We start from the raw sequence: 20,625 nt of genomic DNA on the forward strand, positions 1-20,625 counted from the left end.
CATGTCATGCACTTTACTCACTTTCTGGCTCATTTTGAGCTGCTTTTGTCAAATACAGCTCTAAAACACATTGCTTTTGGTTAAAAAATGATTAAGAGTAGCATGTGCATGCATGAGCAATTATACCATTCCAAAGCCCACCTCTTCCATCTGTGCTAGAGCCATAAGTGTACCATGCTTGAGCGTGGTACAAAACAATCACTCAGGTCAAACAAACTGGACTTTGGGCCTCATGTGTGCTTGGATAATGCAGTGATTTCCAGGGTGTGATGACAGCAAGGCCACATGAAATTCATCCATCCATTTTCCACACTGCTCATCCCGTTGAGGGCTGTGAGGAGCTGGAGCCCATCAGAGCCCAGCTGTCATTAGGCAAGAGGCTGGGTACAAACAATCAGGCACACTCAGACCTACAGCCAATTTAGAGTTACCAATTAACCTAATGAGCATGTCTTTGGCAGTGGGAGGAAGCTGGACGACATGTAGAAAACCCACGCATGCAGGGGGAGAAAATGCAAACTCTGTACAGAAAAGCCCTGACAGGGAGGTAAACCAGGAACCCTCTTGTTGTGAGGCAACAGCGCTAACCCCTGTGCCACTGTACAGCCCTTCACATAAACTCAATGCACACTATTTTGTACTGCTATAAAAGGGGGCAAATTTTTTGGGACAACCTCCAGGAAAATGTAGTACTACCAATGAATCTACAGCAGACATTACAGCTAATAAAAAAATAGCCAAGATTGTAATGAATCGTGTCATGAGGATAGCAATGCTTCTTCCTTTTGCCTCAACCTTTCTTTGTCAGAGACTTTAGTGTAAATGTCTTATACAGTGTGTTTACATATTGATGTGAAAGCTTGGGGGTAGTGGAGCACCTTTAAAATAATCAAACTGGCCAAAGGAGAGCCAGCAGTAAAAATGTAGGGAACTACTTGTCTAAGAGAGTACCTTTCCTCCTGTGAGGAACCTTTAGTTTGTGTTGACTTCAGCGCCCCCCGTGGACAAAGTGGTGCCTTTTTTTTTCTTTGCTTATCATATCTTGTACATGTGAAAGTTTTGTATGATGAAAATTTCCTTCCTAATGTCTTTTGACTATGGGTGCACGACATTGAGTTATTGCCGATATCCAATATTTTCAAACTCATTTTAGTGAAGAATCAAGTCGCTCCTGTACTAGAATTGACCTGCTCCCCTTATAGCTCTTTATGCTCTACATTCAAAATGCATTCTGATAACTGTACTCTGTGTTCTTTTTGTCCGTCTTTCTTCACATACTCTGAAACTTACCAACACGGTCCAAACATAACAATACCACCAGTAATCATGGGGGCTGTAGTGAGCAACGTAGCCAATGGTTCAAGCCAGAGAAGCCAAACATGACGGAAAAGAATAAAATGGCAGGATTTTATGGAGCGTACTGATGAAATATTCCTTAATATTGTGTTAGTTGTTAGAAACTAAAAGCATTTAATGTCAGCTTACCTGGGCATAGACACAGTCAAATACCACAGAGCAGCAACAAAGGAGTTGTGGAAGTCCAGAATCTTTTCACTGGAAAATGTTAGAGAAAATTTATTTCTTCAGACTTTGATTAGTCACTTTATCATCCAAAGCATTCTGAAGAATGACTAACTGGAGTGAATAACTAGGCTATATAGAAATGTAAAATCTGGTTGTTGATGATCTGTTTTTCTTTTGAAGTGAAGAAAGAACTTCAGTCTTTTGATAACTCAACACTCCTCTCAGGATCTGTAAAGAGAGAGTCGTTATCACATTCAGAAGCATAATTCATAGTAATACAAGCCAAGGGAAAGGGCGTAAAATGCATTATGAATTGTGGAGGCAGTCAGTTTTATAGTTTGTAATCCATGTCTAAGTTTGACTGAGGCTTTGAACCTCCAACAGAGAAAAGGGAGCTATTGGAGACATTTTTCAACTTTTGATGTCAAAATTCTGCCTAAAGTTTCAGTTTTATCACCCAAGAAGTAGCTTGGTTGTTTTCATTAAGAGCAGAGTGTTTTGTTGTAGATTAAATAACAGGTTTGTATATTTGTTTTAGCATTAGGATAGCAGATGGAGAAAAAGATCGACTTTATCCGCTGCTGTGATCTCTATCTGTCTCTTTTATCCGTTTAAAGATCTCTGAAAATCCAGCCATGTTACTGATGGACATACGTGTGAGTGTACATGTAACAGAGAGATCGTTTGTGTGTCAGGAGGGAGGCATTAGATTGATTTTACTTGTTAAAGTACATGTTGCATTCACATTTGGTAATACTGCCCCCTAATGGTGAATTATAGTCTACACAGCTGAACTGTGTGCAGGACATTTCTTTTGTTTTAGCTACACATGGGCATTTTTTAAGGAATCTTTAGTGCTGGCTGACACAAATTTTTTTTTGTCAGATCAACATTTTAGATCAAAAATGTTTGACCAGTTCATATAGTGTGACATTATAGATCATACTGCCCTGACTGATGGAGACAGATACTCTATTAAAACTGACAAAAAATTGAGGATGACTGAATCAAGGATTTAGAGTTATGTCAAGTCAAGCACCTGCTTTATTTAATCAAGTGTAACTGGAGTTGACTCAAACTGCTTCAATGTACCTGCCTCCATGCATGTATGATTTAGAGCAGTGGTTCTCTGGTGGGTCAGGACCCATAAGTGGGTTGCAGAGCTGTTTCCAGTGGTCGTGATGTGTGCCCGGAAAAAAGTGTCAAATAGTCTATGAAGTGCTTACAATTTATTCCCCTGTGTTTTTAGTTTCTGACAGCAGAAAGGAAACAAAAAAGTTCTTGACAGTTTATTTTCTAAATTAGTCTGGAGTTTTCATTGTTAATGTATCTGAAATTTCACATTTTCATACCATTTTTGAGTTTCTGTGGGCATTTTCCTGTAAATCTAAAGAAAAAAAGTCACCGGGACTTTTCTGCAAATCTAAAGAAATTTGATTTATTTTCAAAAGTAGCTAGTAATTATTTGGACTTTATGCAGCATATTTCCAGGAGTTTTCACCAGAAATATTAGGGATCTTTGGGGGAAACTTCCTTGAAGCTTTTTGAAGTTTTATCTGAATTATGTCTCAGGGGCTTTGGGTCATCTTTTGTTTATTTTAGTTAGTTATTGTCAGGGACAATGCACATTGATGAAAATGGACTCATTAATGTGCTTGATTGTAGCCATAGGCTTCTATGACACTTTTGCTGGAAGGGTGGGGGTATTTTCTTCATTGTCTTTGTTTTGTCATGTTATGTAATGTCTAGGTCCAAACAACACCATGTTTCATTAAATACATCTAATGGGGGAAATCAAACATACATTTATGTTGCAATTGCTCATCAAGGAGTTGGGGGTGGCTGTTTAGGGAAGACTAGTTCAGAACCACTGATTTAAAGAATAACACAACAGGAGGAAATTAAAGGAAGGGTGCATTTAGCACTATTAGAATCAGTAGTAAAGAAAGGAAATTTGAAAAACTGTAAGTAAGAGAATGTGAGAAATAAAAATAGAAATTCAAAAAAATCAGATTGAACTAAAATAAAGACATATATTATTTGAAATTTGTAAATGGTAAAATAGGACCAGAAAGACAGAAATATAGATGTTATTAAAAGAAGAGTTTGTTTCTACATGAAATGCTGTTTTTAAATGTGTAAATGTATGCATCTGAAGCATTAAAGACACAGATATGACTGATACTTTTTGCCTGCTTTTTATGTTAATTTTGCTTTTCCAAATCTAAACACATTAATTGACAGGTAATATATACATGTAAAGAAAAATACAATACTGGATATAAGACTAGCAAAAACATAAAAGAAGAAGAACTTTAAAGAAGATCCATTCAAAGAGCCTTAGAAAATTTAAATTAGACCTACAAATGGCAAAGATGCCAAAATAAAGTAACCACAGAAGACACAAGTCAGTTACTCACCTGAAAAGTGACATGGAGAGCACATTCTCAATAGTTAGTTTATGCCATAGCACAGTCATGTAGGATTGTTGGTTTCCACACAGACGTGGTAGGTCATATCTTGTAAAATCTTGTACTTGTATTTCGTAGCCATTAAGTTATTTTCTCTTACGGTTCACGGCTATTAATTTCATAGAGCAGCAGTCCAGAGGAGTTCAAACACTTCCAAGTGCACTTTTATGCCTCCACCCTGTTGATAGTGGCTGAAGTTTTGTTTTCAGGTTCTTTATACATCAGTATGTACGGGTGTACAGGCCATTCTTGTAAATGCAATATCTCAAGAATGCCTTGATGACTTTTCTTCAAACTTTGTACAAATGTCCACCCGGATATAAGTACGACCCCATTTGATTTTGGAGGCCTCATGTTCTTCCCTTGCTTGTGAGAGCAGTATCTTTGAATTTCTTCGAGGGAATTTCTTCAAACTTTGCATAAATGTCCGCTCTGACCCAAGGATGAGCTGATTAGATTTTGAAGGGTCAAGGTCATTGGGTGTTATTTTCACTCGTTGCCTTTTTCTATGGATCACACTACCACAGAAATCGCTGTAGCCCTTCTTCTTGACCCAGAGCTCTACTTTCACTGTCAAACATTTATGCAGCAGTTCTGGTTTGCGGTGGCAAGATTTGGGAATGTTTGAAAGTAGCGCTGTTTTAAAGGTTAGAGTCTGCAAAGTCTCCAAGTTTTAATAAGCTTTTGAATGCAGGATTCTTCTTCTGTCTTTAATATTCTTGCCCATATTCAATCATCAGTAAATATAAACCCTGTCTCTTGAGTTGTATTCTGTGCACATAACTGTGCCAAAAACCTGTAAAATTAGAAATGACTTTATTCCATGTTTACACCTTTTTGTGTCTGTGCTTTTTGTCCACACAGTCGCTTAATGATTACCAGTGTCCCCCATACAAAAGCACAACAAACTGCCTAATTAATGGAGCATCCAGCATTCCTGCCTTTTCTACGGGCACACAAAGGACGCCTTTTAGTGTCTCTGTGATAAATCAGCTGCTGCAGTCACTCAGTGACACTTGAACACAATGTAACAGTCATGTTTCTGCAGCGCTCACCGCCTCGGTGGCGACGCAACAATCACACGTTTGTGACCTCGTCACTACACTGCTTTTACGTATTGTTACGTTAACCGTGAAATTAAAGCATTAAGAGTGGTTAACTGTTAACTAGGAGCAATGTTAGCAAAGCAGTGAACCAGAAAGCTTTTAAATAATCATTAGGATGAGAAAAAAGTTACCCAGAGAGATATTTTTAAAGAAAATGTTCGGACTGTTCTATTTTAAAGGTCCCATGACAAGTTTTTAGATGGTTGTGAAACAGTCTGAAATTCATACTGATGCTTATGTATGTATGTACTGAGTCAAAGGAGACCTGTAGCAACAAGATTTAATATTTCTATTGAACCATTTTTGATCTTAAGCTGCTGACGGGGGTAGGTGTCACAACACTGATTGTGCTGCGTTTGTTTTCGCGTTTCCACTTCAAAGATTCCAGATGACATATACAGCTTATTCTTAAAAAAAGGCACTGTAAGACTTTTCATGAATAAATAAATACATAAATACATAAATTAAAGTTCCTCACAGGGTCTTTTAAGGACTTAAGATTCTGTTTTGACATTTGCACTCACAGATCAGAACATAAGAAATCTGGGTGTGGATATAATGTTGAGTTAGGACAGTCTTTTCACTGTCAAGGCGCCCTCTTGGCCTTGTCATGGTTGAAAAGGGGCATAAGATTGATAAAAATCTAAAATCAACCTAGACAAAATGTACTTATAAAAAAATATTGTAAATGCCTATGACTGCTGAAAGATGCATGTGGTAATAGAATTAACAAGAAAAACCTCTAAAGTACTTTGTCGAAATAAATAAAATGCCTTTATCATCACAGACTGGGCTTTGGGACCTTAAAAACACATTTAGGCATGTTTGGGCACACCTGCAAAACCCAAAAACCCAGATGCTGACATGATTTCAAGAAAAAGGCATTTCAATCATTTTTAAATCCCATGCCAGGATAACTAATAATCTGCATGGTAATCCTTGGTTGAATTTTTAGCATTTTGGAGATATGCCTGATGATGCCAAAAGGCTTCCCAGGATTCCATGGCACCCTGGTTGAGAAAGGCTGATCCAGGCAGACACAGATTTGTGAGCTCCTGGTGAATTTTCCAATAAAATCATGTTAATTTTTCTCGAAAACTTTGAAGAACACCTCAAAAGCGAACTTGTCGCTGAGGACGAGGAGGAGGGTGCAAGTTGCAGTGCTAGCAGCATTCATAGCTCACTAGATATTAGTCCGACCCTGCAGCCAGAAAATCCACACACTTTCCAAACCTGACTGTGATACAAAGACTAAACATGATGGGAAATTACTTTTTCCCTAAAATCAACGGAGTTCTGGAGGACATTTAAGATGCTAACAGGTATGTGCATGACTTCTCAGGGCGTAAGGACAAGGCAGGAGAATGTATTAGCAACATGGAAAATGATGTAATAAACCAAGAGAATGGCTGCTTAAACAGCTTACTCTCCTTAAATCTACAAAAACCTTAAGATTCTCACATTTGTATTAAAAAATAAGCAGGTTTCAACCTTTGCACCTGCAATTTACAGGATAGAACATAAGAAATGACCCATAAATCAAGGAAATGTATTTCAGATAAATTAAAGATAACACATAATTTAACAAAAAACAAACAGCAAAAACAATCCAGAAGTAACAAAGAAAAAAACCCAAACAAACAATAAAACATAAAATAGTAGGTCCAAAAAATGACACAGTGACAAACAAACAAGGCAGAAATGAAAACAATCAATACACAAAACAACTGTTGATATTTATTTATTCTTTTGGTTTGTTGTTTGCTTGTGTTTGTTTATTTTTTTAAATTTTTTATACAGAAGAATTTAGTTGTATTAGAGTCATTTTTTTTTGTTCCAGACAAAGAAAAAGCCTAAAATATAACATTTAAAACTAATGAGAAAGAGAAATTTTGCGTTAACTTAACAGGGCTTACTTTCAAAGTGTACATGAATGTTTAAAAAACAGTTGGGATTCATTCAGACAATTATAACTCAGAAACAGGTAAAAAAAAATACAGCCAACAAAATTAATCCAAAAACAGAAAAGACTCAACCAGGTGTTTTGTCCCCTACAATCAAAAATATTATCTTTGTCATACTTTTGATGAGTGACTGAATGTTGATTGTACTATTAAAGCAGAAAACATTGTTGCAATATCAACGAATATGTGGACAAACACATGAGATGGGTCTCAGGCAGAGAGGAGCAGCAGATGTGAGGAGAGAGGGTCCTAAAAGAGGAGGGCGGGGGGGCGGTAATCAGTGAGAGAGCTGACAGAGAGAGAGCACTCACCTCCATCAGCTTCATTAGTTAATTATATTGTCAGAGTTCCCATTAGTGCTTCTACACTTCACTGAACTCCTCCCTTTGTATCTGTGTCTAGTGTGTGTGTAAGCCTGTGTGTGTGTTTGTGTGTTTTTCTCTTCTAACACAATAGAGATGCCTTTAACACCGCAGGGATACACAGAATGAATACATTTATGTCTCAAACACATTCTTTTTTAAATGTCAGTCCAGCTCTGGATGTTTATCCATAGGAAACAAAGCCTAATGTTTCACAGGAACAATATTCATAGTATGAATCATTCCAAACAAAAGGGGACAAAAGAACCAAATTTTTTATTATGAAATGTTGGATAAGAAGCTTTGACCGTAAAGATGAGTGTGTTTAGTTTCACAAGCCTGGTCCGACGGGGGATAGTTAGAGCCCTGATCAGGGCACCTAACCCTCGCTGTACTTGTCCTGTCCTCTGAGCTATTTCTCTTCTATGATTGCATATTAACTGTGAAAGAAGGGAATAAAGAGTGGGATTTTTTTTATTATTTCAAGAAAACAAGAGATATTGAGATCTAAAGGTGAAAATTCAAAAATGTATATATTTACTTACTCAATTTATGACTTAAATGCTTGAAATTTTAAAAATTTATAAAATCAAAATGTATTACTTTTTGACTTGAAAATTTAAAAAAAATGTTGACGTAAGAAAACTGCTATAAAAATATCGCAAATGAATGTTTTTCACTTTTTTTTGGCCTAAATCTTTCAATCAACTTTAGTCCTGATTATAACTGCCACATAGTTATTATTTTCCATATTTTAACCCTTTAAATGCTAGTTTGGATACATGGTGTCACTGTTTTATATGAAAATCACACACTAAAAAAATGAGTTATTTTCTATTTGATACATGAGTGGGGCTATAGTTTTTTTTATTACAGTCTTGGATAAATATAAGAGTTGCAATAAATTTGATTTTAATGCATGATTCGATTTTTTTTTTTAATGTTCAGTTTTAAATGTCGGAACCTAATCAGCCATTTGTGGACAAAAATGTCCCATTTACTTCCCTCATAATCACTTTTTCCCTCTGACATAGCAGAATAAAAACATTAATTGTGTAATGTCACTGAGTCACCTGGAAGGAAAAAGTAAAATGTTGTCATTTTTGGTGTACACACCTAGATGGTGCCATGTCCCCATTATAAGCCTTTGCATGCAATACCTGCCATTTTTTGAGTGGTGAAACAGCTATAAAATAAACTGTAGTAATGTTTTTTTCATTTTCAAATTAAAGGTTTTAAATTTTGCATCAGATTTATTAATTGAACACCGTTATTTTCCAGTTTGCCACAATGTTGTTACTTTCAAAGTCAATAGCCAGCACTGAGAAGCATCCATCTACTGTCACGGGTCATTATTTAATTTTTATAAGGCTTTTTAATTCATAAAAGGATGACTAGAGCCTGAAAACTGAAAGCTCTTTCAGTTCTTTTTGCATAATTTGTAAAGAGAAAAGTGTGTCTGTGTGTGTGGTGGTGGGTGAGTTTACATTCAGTTTGGCTTGAAAAGTGTTAAATCTGACACTACACGAAAACAATCATGCATCAAAACCAATTTTATTGCTGATCTTTGACATGTCCTGGACTATGCTTGAAAAAGAAATCCCTCAGCCACCTGACATTTATATTTTTAGAAAATTTCTCTTTATTTGTCATTCTTTCATAAAAATGTGACTCATTGTATTCAAATCGGCAAATAATGGGTTAAAATTCCTCAAATGTTAAAAATTGTAGTCATTTTGGGCAGGACTGGCATTGATGAAAAGAATTTATCAAAAAATTGGGAAAAATATTTTTATATATTTTTTCAATGTTTTATAGTGAACATTTTTGTACATGGTTGTCTTATTTTGGTAGGACATTTATACAGAGTCAGCTATGGGCCCTTTAATTTTGAAATTAAATTGAATTTAAATTTAGAAATTTTTAAAAATATTTAAGAAAACAACCTTCCTACAAAAAATCATACCAATTGCAGCAGCACAGACAACTTGATCATAAATAAAGTGATTTCTTTTACTCCCTTTTGGACACAAATGTCCAGAGTGACACTGGAGAGTAAATGAAAATAAAATTTGCTGTTCTTAATCAACACTTTAATAAAAACTTTCAGAATCTAAACCTCCCTGTTCTCCTCATTATACCTTTGTTTCAATTGAGTGTTAGTGGGCAGACTGGCCACTAGAGGGCAGTGTTATTCTACATGAAAAAATTAAGGAACAATGGCAGATCTCCAAATAGTTTACATGCTGTGAGGTGAGAACCTGACTCTAAAGGAAGGCTAACTCACGGAGTTAAGACATTAATAAATGTCTCTTTATTTTAGAGTCTGTGTGATTATCCCTGCTAACTTATAGTTACAGTGAGGAGGCAGCTAAGTCTCCTCTCTGTACCTTTTTTCCTAATGACCTTGATCTCTTCTAACTCTCTTTAACCTCTACTATTAAAAAAATCAGACTCCATTAGCTCATCTGTAACGTAACAATTACGTTAGATATAACTGAATGACTTAAATGATGCACTGAAAGTGTCTACTTGATGTTATTTAGTCCTTTATTTAATCACCTCCTGGTCTGATAGAGGTGGATTCAGTGGAGCCTGAAACCAACGAGGCCTGGGATCAGAAGTTTCCAGTCAGACTGTCATGGAAAACTTAAGTTGAAATTTGTAGGAAATTTTTGAGACAATGTGAAAACACACCAGCAAATATATCATAGATGTCTAGTGGCTCTAAAATGTATCAGTCAGCAGAGACAAGTAAATGATTCAAGATGTTTACTTACATAGATGTTGTATTGAATCAAATGTATTTCACACTGAAGTGATGCTGCTTTATTATCAGAAAGTCTTTGGCGCTTGAGCACCAGGCAGCAAAATCTTCCCCCCATGGAGTCCAGACACTGGTGGTGGAAGTTTATAATCTCTTTGTACAGCTTAAACTTGGGTTAATGGCTGATTGTCATCCAAAGATCATGGCTTGCAAAGAAAAATATCTCTTGCAGTTTAAGATCAAGATCTGCATAACTAAAAACAGGTTGATGTTTTCAATCTTTTCTATCAATAACTTTCTCTCTACTTGTCTGCAGCTGTCTTTTGAGTGTAATAGTAGTTTTTTTAATATTTGGATTTATACAATTCTCTTTTAATCCAATCTTCTGGGAATCTGATTTCTGTATTTTTGAGATTATGTCTCTGAAAGTCATCAGATCTGTTGAACTTCTTTGGAGTGATATATTGTGTGTTCGTGGGTGTGTCTGGTTTTCATCAGAGACAAGTTTATGACCATCAAGCCAGTCAGTTGAGGTCAGTCCTTGGTCTAAATCCGACCCATGTTCTGGGCAACCATCATCCAAAGTTCACCTTGTTTCACTTATTAGAACAGGATGAAGCTGTAATTTATCTTCTATTTAAATGTCTAGATTTGCTGATTTATTTCTCAGATAGACCCCAGAATGACTTGAACTGTGGTCAGTAAATCTGTCGAGAAACGACTCGTGAAACTAAATAAGTTTATATAAACTCATCTGGAGTTTTACGCCTCCTCAGTCATCAGGATTCCATGATTCATTGGGCAACTGAGACTGGACACAACTATTAAAGGACTTGTTCAGGGAAACTCAGTGGGGTGATTTTATGATTTTCAGGACAGCAGTGGTTAAACAATCAAGTCTAGTCTCTGATTCAGCTGAATCTGAGTTTAATCAGGAGGATGTTGTTGCTTTGAGGTCCAATGTGTGAATGAGGGGGATTTTTAGAAAGAAAGAAGGTTTGATCCTGTTTTTTTCTCGTGTGTCATCACAGCAAAATAAGAATCCTTGTTTTTGGGTAACCCAGAATGAGCCTTTGGTTTTCTATGGAGATAGCTTGCCTTCTTGAAATGGGAAAATAAAACACACTGGTTTCCAACAATTCAGAGTGCACAAATAAAAACATTCATAAGCTATTTTTGTGTCCTGATGATACTGACATCATCAGGACACATCAGTTCAGTGTTTGCATGATATATATGATCCATGTGATGTATAAACAACGTTGACCTAACATAAACTTCACCTGGCTGACACATAATAGTAAATTAACCCTAACCCTCCTCTAAGTCCGGTCTGCCCGTATGAAGGAGAATCCATCCAGAGCTACAGTTGTGTCTGTGTGTAGTGTGCTCAGCCATGTCTTCGTAAACAACAGCATGGTGCTCTGTCGGAACTCCTGATGATGCCGGGTCAACGCTGCCAGCTCGTCCATCTTACTGGGGAGAGATCTTACGTTCCCCATGATGACGGACAGGAGAATTGGTCGATAAGCTCTCCTACTGTTGTGGAATTAATGTCAGCCCGGCACCCCCACATCCTCCTTAACTCGGGGGACATCAGGTTGCTCCTCCAGCCACACAGCTGTGTTACGTAGGGTCTAGCAGCTGGTCCCTGCTGTAAACAATGGGAGCCATGGCTGCTCATGGACTCACAGATGTGAAGTTGCAGAATTTGTAAAAAATGTTGAATGTTGAATGAAAAAAATGTGCTTGGTGTCTCTGGTGCACTAGTTTCACAAGCTCAGGTCCTCTACAGGAGGTCTGGGAGCCTGAGGGTTCTGTGCAGGATCTTAGCTGTTACTAGGAGTGTGCGCTCCTGGATGGAGGCCTCAGATGTTGTTCCCACCCAGCTTTGGGGTTACAGCCCCTTGTGCCCCAATCACTACTGGCCCCACTGTTGCCTTCACAGCCCACATCTTCTGTAGCTCTTCCTTTAGCCCTTAGTATTTCTCGAGCTTCTCGTGTTCCTTCTTCCTAAAGTTGCTATCGTTTGGTACTGCTACATCTATCACTACTGCTGTCCTCTGATGTTTATCGACCAGCACTATGTCAGGCTGATTAGCCATCACCATCTTGTCAGTCTGGATCTGTAAGTCCCACAGGATCTTTGCTTGCCTGTTCTCCTCCATCTTAGAAGATGTCTTCCATCTTGACCCTGGGACCTCCAGTCCATACTCAGCACAGATGTTCCTGTACACTGTGCCAGCTACCTGGTTATGCTGTTCCATGTATGCCTTGCCTGCCAGCATCTTACACACCTAGATGGATTTCCAACAGTTCTTCATCTTTTGCCCCTCCCCCCCCCCCACCCCCCACCCCCCACCACCACACACACACACACACACACACACACACACACCCACCCACACACCCACAACCACACCCACACACACACCTGACATTTGGGTGTCATTGGGATCATGTGACTGCAAGCAAGCTAATGGGGATTGACTCTCTTTTGGAACCAGCACCAGGGCCAATTTAGGAACTGCACTGATGTTGTGTTTTAACAAAAACATACAGCAGGAGCAGGACTTTCCTTTTTAAAGCTTTACAGAAAGTTAGGTAAGACATTGCACTGTAGTATACCTCATCCCTGTGAATCCTACATACCGCTCCTTTAAGTGACTTGATTGTGATGAGATTTAATGGCAGACTGTCATTGCAGCAAATTGTTAATGGATGTTGCTTTGCCGTGTAAAAGGGCAACAGTTCTCATTCTGTTGGGTTTTATTTTGACCTAATGCACATTTAGTTTTATCTTTTAACATTGAGCATGAAACCAGAACTAATGCTATAAGCCATGGAGGCTATAAACTCTACAGACAGAATGAAAAAGCCTAATTTTTATGTTTTTATGCTGAGTGCACTCAGGTTGCTAGTTGCTTTTTCTTTCTATTTTTTTTTAATGGCAGATCATTTTAATTGCTTTTCAGAAGAGCAGCAGTACTCCCACATCACAACATGTACTCAGGGAGAATGCCAGGCACAGCGCTCTCCTACAATAAATAACCTCTTCAGCCTGTTACAGGAAACCAGCAGCAAAACGGACCTACACACATACATGCACACATGTTCCCAAACCCTCTGCTCCATCTGAATCTTTTCATCACACACATAAATGTCTCATACACACTCATCAACCTTTTCTTTCCAGCCAGGACTCACCTTCTTCCTCTATCATTACTGTCTTTGCGATTTTACTACACAGGTACACTTCAGTCCAGCCACACTCTCAGCTACAACTCAGGTTTCTATTAAGTCTTCCCTTCATCTGAAGGCAGAGTTACTGTCTAGACCAATGACTGTATGCAAAAAGGGGCGAGATGTCTCCAGTTCCTCATCTGAAAAAGTAAAGCTTAAGTGTTAGGACATCTTGCACTCACGAGTCATGACACAGTTTAGAGGCAAATTCTGTGCAGTAAAGATTAGCTAGTGGAGCTTGGGTATTTACTTTCATAACACACATTTAACTTACCAATAAAATGCCCAGAATCCCTCTGGTAGGCAAGGCTGTTCACAAGGGGGAGGTGGAGGTCAGAAAAATCATAACCATTTTAATCTATAATAAAATCTATGATAATCATATTTTTATTTATCCTTAAAAAAATAACCACTCTTATCAAAGCAACGAACAATGTTTTTTATGTATTAATGCTATATTAAAATGTAAACCCCCTTTCTTAAAGGGGACATATTTTACCCCTTTGGTCTCAGAGATCCCAAAAATATGCCTGTGAAGTTTTTTGCTGAAAATACACTCCAGTATTGGATTTTTGTATGTCTAAAAAACCCCTCTGTTTTAGCCCTGCTCAGAACAAGCTGATTCAGTGTCTGTGGCTTTAAATGTTACTGAGCTGTCTGACCCCGCCCCTCTCAGGAAATAGATGTGGCCTAATTGATGTGGCTCTCCTGATCCTTGCTGAGAGGAGGGTGGAACTTTCTTCCAAGCGGGAAGGGCCAACTGAACCTGGGGGCGGGGCTAACTCCCCACATGACATCATGAGGGGAAATTTGAGAATGGCTTGTTTTAGCACTCATTTTCTGAAAGGTGGAGAAAGAGAGGGTGGAGGGTGGGGGGGATTTTTCTGGTACTTGAGAGGATTGTGGACAGGCCAGGGGCACATATTTTTGTCAGAAAAGCCTGAAAAAGTGTATTTCGCATAATATGTCCCCTTTAAAACAGAATTACCTTTTAATTGGTAACATTAACAATGTGCTTGGGTACACTAAACTAAGCAATAAGGAAAGTAATGCCAGACTTTATAGCTAAGACATAATGTGTACAAATGTCAGAATGCAGGAAAGTGAAGAAACTGAGGCAGCTGTCAGGGAAAAGAATTTTAAAAAATTGTGAATAGAAAAAAAAGTGGGTGAAGAGTGGCAAAATTGGTCAAAAGTGGCAAACAGTGGGCAACAAAGGCAACCAGTTGCAAAAAAAAATTGCCAAAGTGGGAAAAAGTAGTAAATAAGTTAAAGTTGCAAAAAAGCAGAAAAGGTGGTGAAATAGAGCCAAAAGTGCAAAAAGGCATAGCAAAAATGGTGAACAAGTTGCAAAAAAGTACCAAAGTGGTAGAAATGGGTTAAAATTTGGCAAAGGTAACATCATGCCAGGCTTTAAGAGGTGTTTGTAGGGGAAGTTTTGACCTTTCTTTTGGTTTGTGTGATCCAAATCTTTTGTTATTACTTTGACAGAACACTGGCTTAGGTGGCAAGGCTAGCCGTGTTAGCTCGGCTAAGCGTATCTCCATGCCTGCTTTTATCATCAACATACATGCCTGTATTAACTTACTGTTATCACTGAGAAACTAAAAAGTACCAGTGTGATTTAACGCCTGGCATGTGCTGCTCACCCTCTAAAGGTCAGCCGTGACAGAAGCCAGGGGTGTCAAACTCATTTTGGGTCAGGGCCAGATTTGCTCCAAGGAGAAGTTCTCAGGATAGACTATTTTTTGGCAACATCATTAATACCAAACACATACATATGCTGCTGGCTTGTTTATCACTTTAAATTATTTAGTGTTAGATACATGTACCAACCAATGAGTGCAGCATGAAATCTGAAAAATTCAGACAAAGTATTATGCTGCCATTATATCATGTTTGCATATTTTAATGTTTGTAGCATCCACAAATTAATGACAAATTGATGTTTTTCAAAATTTCCTTTTTTCCTCAAAAAGTCTCACAGGCCTGATGAGACCTGCAGGCGGGCAGTATGGGGTCCACAAGCCTTGATTTTGACACCTGTGACACAAGCCACAAAGTTTATGGCATATGATGCGTTCTGCCGTAGAATGACACGAGCGACTTTTTGTTTTGTGCTCCCCACTTGCTGACCTTGATGGTTTAATCAGTTCTGCTTTGAAAATAAATTGGATTAATCAAATTAATTTAGTGGGTTTGCTCTGCAGTTTTTGTTGTTATTGTAAAATGCATTGCAGCAAAATCAAATTCATGAATATTGTTATCATGTTCTACCCTTTTTTCTCAGAATGCCATTTTTTTCTTATAATTATTGACCAGAATTTCTTCAGTGTTTTAGATTGTTGATAGGATCAAAATCTCTCTCACTACTGTTGTTAATAGACCTTGTGTGGTGATGCCGTTGTCAACAGAGTAACATTTTGGCATCAAGACTTTAGGCGGTGAGTAAAAACAATCTCTGCTTCATTGATTTTTTACAGAGAACCTAATCCTCTGTGCTTGCTTGCTCTCTAACATCTGTGTTGTTTTATCCCCTCTTTTACCTCACCTTTAAAGTTTTGGAGCTTCTTACTGTGTCTTCCTCATATGTGGGTGAAAAAAACACAAACATGATCAGATCCAGCCATGAAGCAGCGGTTAGTCTGAGGACACAACTCTGTATCTGACCTCCACTCCTCTGGTCGAAGTCATTCTTCATGTCTCCTCTTCCTCCACTTATCACTTCATCTTTTATTGTTCTTCTTGTTTATAGAGTGCCATAAGCCAACAGCTGCGTATGTTTTTCCCTTCCTGACAAGGTTTCCTGCTGTATCTCTTTCACTGCTGACTCATGCAGACTGTCTCTGCCCTGTTACATCCTGAACTGATTATCTTGATGGTCACCTGATTCCATTTTGAAGGTCTGCAGTATGCACATCTTGTTGTGATCATCTCTGCATCCTAACACTGATAATTCAGCAAAGATCACTTTTTTAAATCACTGTGAAATTAATCATAATCAACAAAAGACACATAGGCTTTACATTATCTGCTAATTAGGATCAAATCTACTCAGAATCTGCAACAATGACACTGAAAGGATCAACAAAAAACAGTTGTTTTAGGTGATGAGGAAATGTAAAGCTTGACCGTTCATAGCCTTTAGTTTCTTTTAGTCAGAACAATGAGACCCTGGCAAAAGATCAAGGCTGCATGGAAACTAACAAGACCGACACTAAATCTATACCTAAAGGTTACCTGTATTCACAAAGCAAAGGTTTGCAAGCTCCCAGTTAATTCACTCTGAAAGAAGGTCAACTTGAAAATTTAGATTACCAAGGCTGCTTCAAGAAAAATTCAAAATGTTTGGTAAAGAAAAGGATAAAAAACGACCATGATACAGGGTGATGTATCTGAGCATGGCATGAAAAAAAGTCACCAGTGTTGGCTTGTCTAGCAGAACTAGTGTTCAGGTGTGGAGATTGCCCCTAACAGGGCCCTGTGGCCTAAGTGAGCACTAAGCAGAATTTTTAGAGGCCTTCTACATATAAATATACACTATATAGACAAAAGTATTTAGCCTCACTTGTTAATTATAGAATTTGGGTATTTCAATCAGTCCTGTTCCCATAGATGTATAAAATCAGAACCTAGCCATGCAGTCTTCATTTACAAACATTTGTGATACAAAATTGGTCATTCTCAAGAGGTCAGTGACTTCAATGATGGATGCCACCTTTGCAATAAGTCTGTTTGTGAAATTTCATCCCTGCTGAATATTCCACAGTCAACTTTAAGTGATATTATTAGAAAGTGGAAGCGTTTAGAAACAACAGCAACTCAGCCACAAAGCAGAAGCCTACGTAAGTCACAGAGCGGGGTGAGCGACTGCTAAGACGCATGTGTGTTAAATTTGCCAATGCTCTGCTGATTCCATAGCTGAAGAATTCTGAACTTTCACTGGCATTAACATCAGCGGTTACCATGGCCAAGAAAACATTCCATCACCAAGTCTAATGCCAAGCGTCTGATGGAGTGGTGTAAAGCACACTGACACCGGACTGTGGAGAAGTGGAAACATGTTCCGTTAAGTGATGAATCACACTCTTTTTGGCAGTGAAATGGGCGAGTCTGGGTTTGGCAGATGCTGGAGCATGACCTGTCTGACTGCATTGTGCCAACTATGAAATTTGGTGGAGGAGGAATAATGGTATGGGGCTGTTTTTCAGAGTTTGGACTAGGCCCCTTATCTCCAGTAAAGGCCAACCTTAATGTTTAAGCATACTGAGACATTTTGGACAATGCTATGCTTCCAACTTTGAGGTAACTCTCATGTCTGACAATGAAAACAAGTCAGTTTGTCCAAAGGGCCTCTTCTTCTGCACTGTGATTTTTACCTTATATTTTTCCTTGAAGTCCCTTATTTTTTAGCAGTTAGGTGTGCAAGATCCTTGGTTCTCAACTTGTGGATCAGGACCTAAAAGTAGTATTACTTAAGCCATTATGGGAAGGTTGCGGATATGTTCCTGGAAGTAAATATATGGCAGACAGTCTCTGACGTGCTTTTATTTTGAAGGATTTGTCTCCATCTCTTTGTTTCATCACACTTTAATGCTTAATGCTTAATTTTTCAGTTTGTTGTTAAGGAGGAGATGCTGGGTTATAGGCCAGTTGAGAACTACTGGTCTAGATGGCAGCATTAGATTGACTGGGAAACAATGGCTAATGATGTGTGTTCATGCTACTGATACTGGCTGAGTCTGATGTTAAACTGAAGCATCAGTGCTGTCCTAGTAAATTCATTTAGTAAATTAATAGAAAATGCTGCAAAGCTACAAGTTTATCAACATAAAGTTTACTTTATGTCCAAACTGAATGTATGACAAACAACAAAGCTCTAAACAAGGGTAAATTAGAAGTCCGTATTTTTTCTCTTTTTTTTTTTTTTTTTTTTTCTTTTAACAGTAGATCAGTTTTGGTGCTTTTTAGTTCAAGTACTGAAATGAGGTGTTGCAGAGGTAAAGGTGAGACAAGCTGAAAGCATTTCTAATCCCTTCGCCCACACAAACACCCGTTTATGAAACCCTGAGCCGGCTGAATCGATTTCTGCACTGACTCACCGCCACTACAATTAAATCACGGCAGATAAACAGTTCCCACAGTGGTCAGCGTGTGAAACCAGTTACCCAAAATGCAAAGCAGTGGCCTCACAGTCACCTCATGTGCCATCCAGGTTGCCACAATAAGAGCAACAACTTCCCACTCTCACTTCTACAAAGCTGCCAGCATGTGACTGCTGCCCTGTCCCAAGCCTGCAGAGGTCAACGTGAACCTCTGACCTTGGCACAAAGCTGCAAAGCTTGGAGGTCAAGCAGTTCTGTTTCCTTGTTTTGATGCTAGAGAACAGTCGTGTTTATGATCTGCTGAGTCACATGTTTATTTGTTTGTTTGCATGCTGCAATGCCCTAAAAGTGAGTTTTGTAAGGCATTTTGGGCTTAAAATAGGGACATTTCCCCCAAACCCCCCAACATTCCTGCGGTTTCTGCAGTGTTGGCATCAAACAGAAGCTTTGTGTTGCAGTTTATGTAACTTCTCAGCCAAACAGTGGAGGTCAGCTGTTTGGGGTTATGGATTTTGAAGGGGGCATAACTTTTGTGTTCCTCTTACTGATGGTCCATCTCTCCCTGGGCACAATGGACTTCTCCTTTCTCTGTGCCAGCTGTTTCCGCACTCAGATCACTGTCATGGAAAAAATAAGAGAAAAAATCTATTATGATATAGTGCCATGCCCAACATGACTTTGCTTGTTAAAAAATAACAAGCCATTCAAGACGTACAAGAATTACAGCTGATGAATACAGAAAAGAAGAGGATAATAGGAAAAATAATACAAAATAGAAATATGTTACATAACATAAGATGGAAATTGAAACCTATCTGAAGAAACTAGGATAAACATATAGATTATCAAAATGCATGGACATTAAACTCTGATCTTACTGTGTTTCCTCAGCTGATGTCCATCAGCTCTGTCACCTTCAGCTTGCTCATTGTGATGGAAAATCCATCTCTTTTCAAAGATCCAGATCATTTGGCTCAGCTCGGTGAAGCTGGTTGTTTGGCTTCCAAATGGCTCTTTATTTGGTAACAGTGTGGCGATTTAAATGTGGATTAAATGATGAAAAAGGATGAAGGAAACTGGCACTCAAGGAGGAGCTGGTTACTATGTAAAAGAACCTGTAGCACCACATTATGTAATAACGCCGCATTATGTAATAACCCTAACCATAGGACTTAGTGTGGGCTCCAAGGTATGCCCTACCCAACTACCTTGCCCTAACTCTAACCGCTTAGTGACTTATGCCTAAACCTGACCCCCCTTCAGGGCTCTAGACTAAACACCTAACCTTAACCCTAGGACTTAAGGTGGAATCCAGGGTATACCCTACTACATTGCCCTAACCCTAACCGCTTAGTGGCTTACAAAATCCAGCGTTATTACATAATGAATTGAAAATGTATTACATTATTACATAATGTGGCTCTACAGAGCCGTTTAGCAGAACAGGCTGGTTCATGAACAGCTTGCATCACTCGATCTATTGCCCCACAAGGTTTATGATGAAATGAGGATTTATCATGTTTAAAAAGCACCAGATGCTAGGAGGTCTGCAGCTGGTAGCCTCCACAGCAGGTAATTCTATTTAACTGTGGTAAATGTCACTTTTTGTTAAGTGTAGAGATTGTAGTCAATGTATGTAGAAATTTTCTGATGATAATTGCAGTGTACATGTCCATTTAGAGCAGTGGCTCTCATCTGGTCTGGCCTCAGGTCCCACCAGTCTGTCTTACGACTGGCGACCCAACTTTCCAAAAAAATTTTCTACAATGCAACAACGCCTGTTGCAGTTTGAAAAATGATTGGAACAAAACACCTGATATAAAACAGAAAAGGGGCAAAACCTTCTTTTCCCATCATTATGTGTCAATTTTTGCCAATTTTCCAGAGAGCTTGTGAAATGACTTCATCATCATGGGAAAAGTAGCCATTTATTGCGAGAGGGGGAGATAAATTTGTTGAAATATTGATCAAATATTTAAATTTACCCAATTTTACATTAAAACAGGGTAAAATCAAAGGTGTCGATGCATGTCCAATAAGGACTTTTGCCACCAATTTTTTTTCTGGACACCTAGTTGTGACC

At 38.5% G+C, this 20,625-nt stretch overlaps 1 protein-coding gene across 2 annotated transcripts in view; it reads left to right on the forward strand.

The window, feature by feature from the left end:
- Positions 1–20,625, forward strand: part of esr2a (estrogen receptor 2a) — an 85,053-nt gene that overhangs the window by 15,866 nt on the left and 48,562 nt on the right. The window lies entirely within an intron of this gene.

This window comes from Cheilinus undulatus, linkage group 14 (assembly GCF_018320785.1).
Source record: "Cheilinus undulatus linkage group 14, ASM1832078v1, whole genome shotgun sequence".
In the NCBI taxonomy this organism is placed as follows: domain Eukaryota; kingdom Metazoa; phylum Chordata; class Actinopteri; order Labriformes; family Labridae; genus Cheilinus; species Cheilinus undulatus.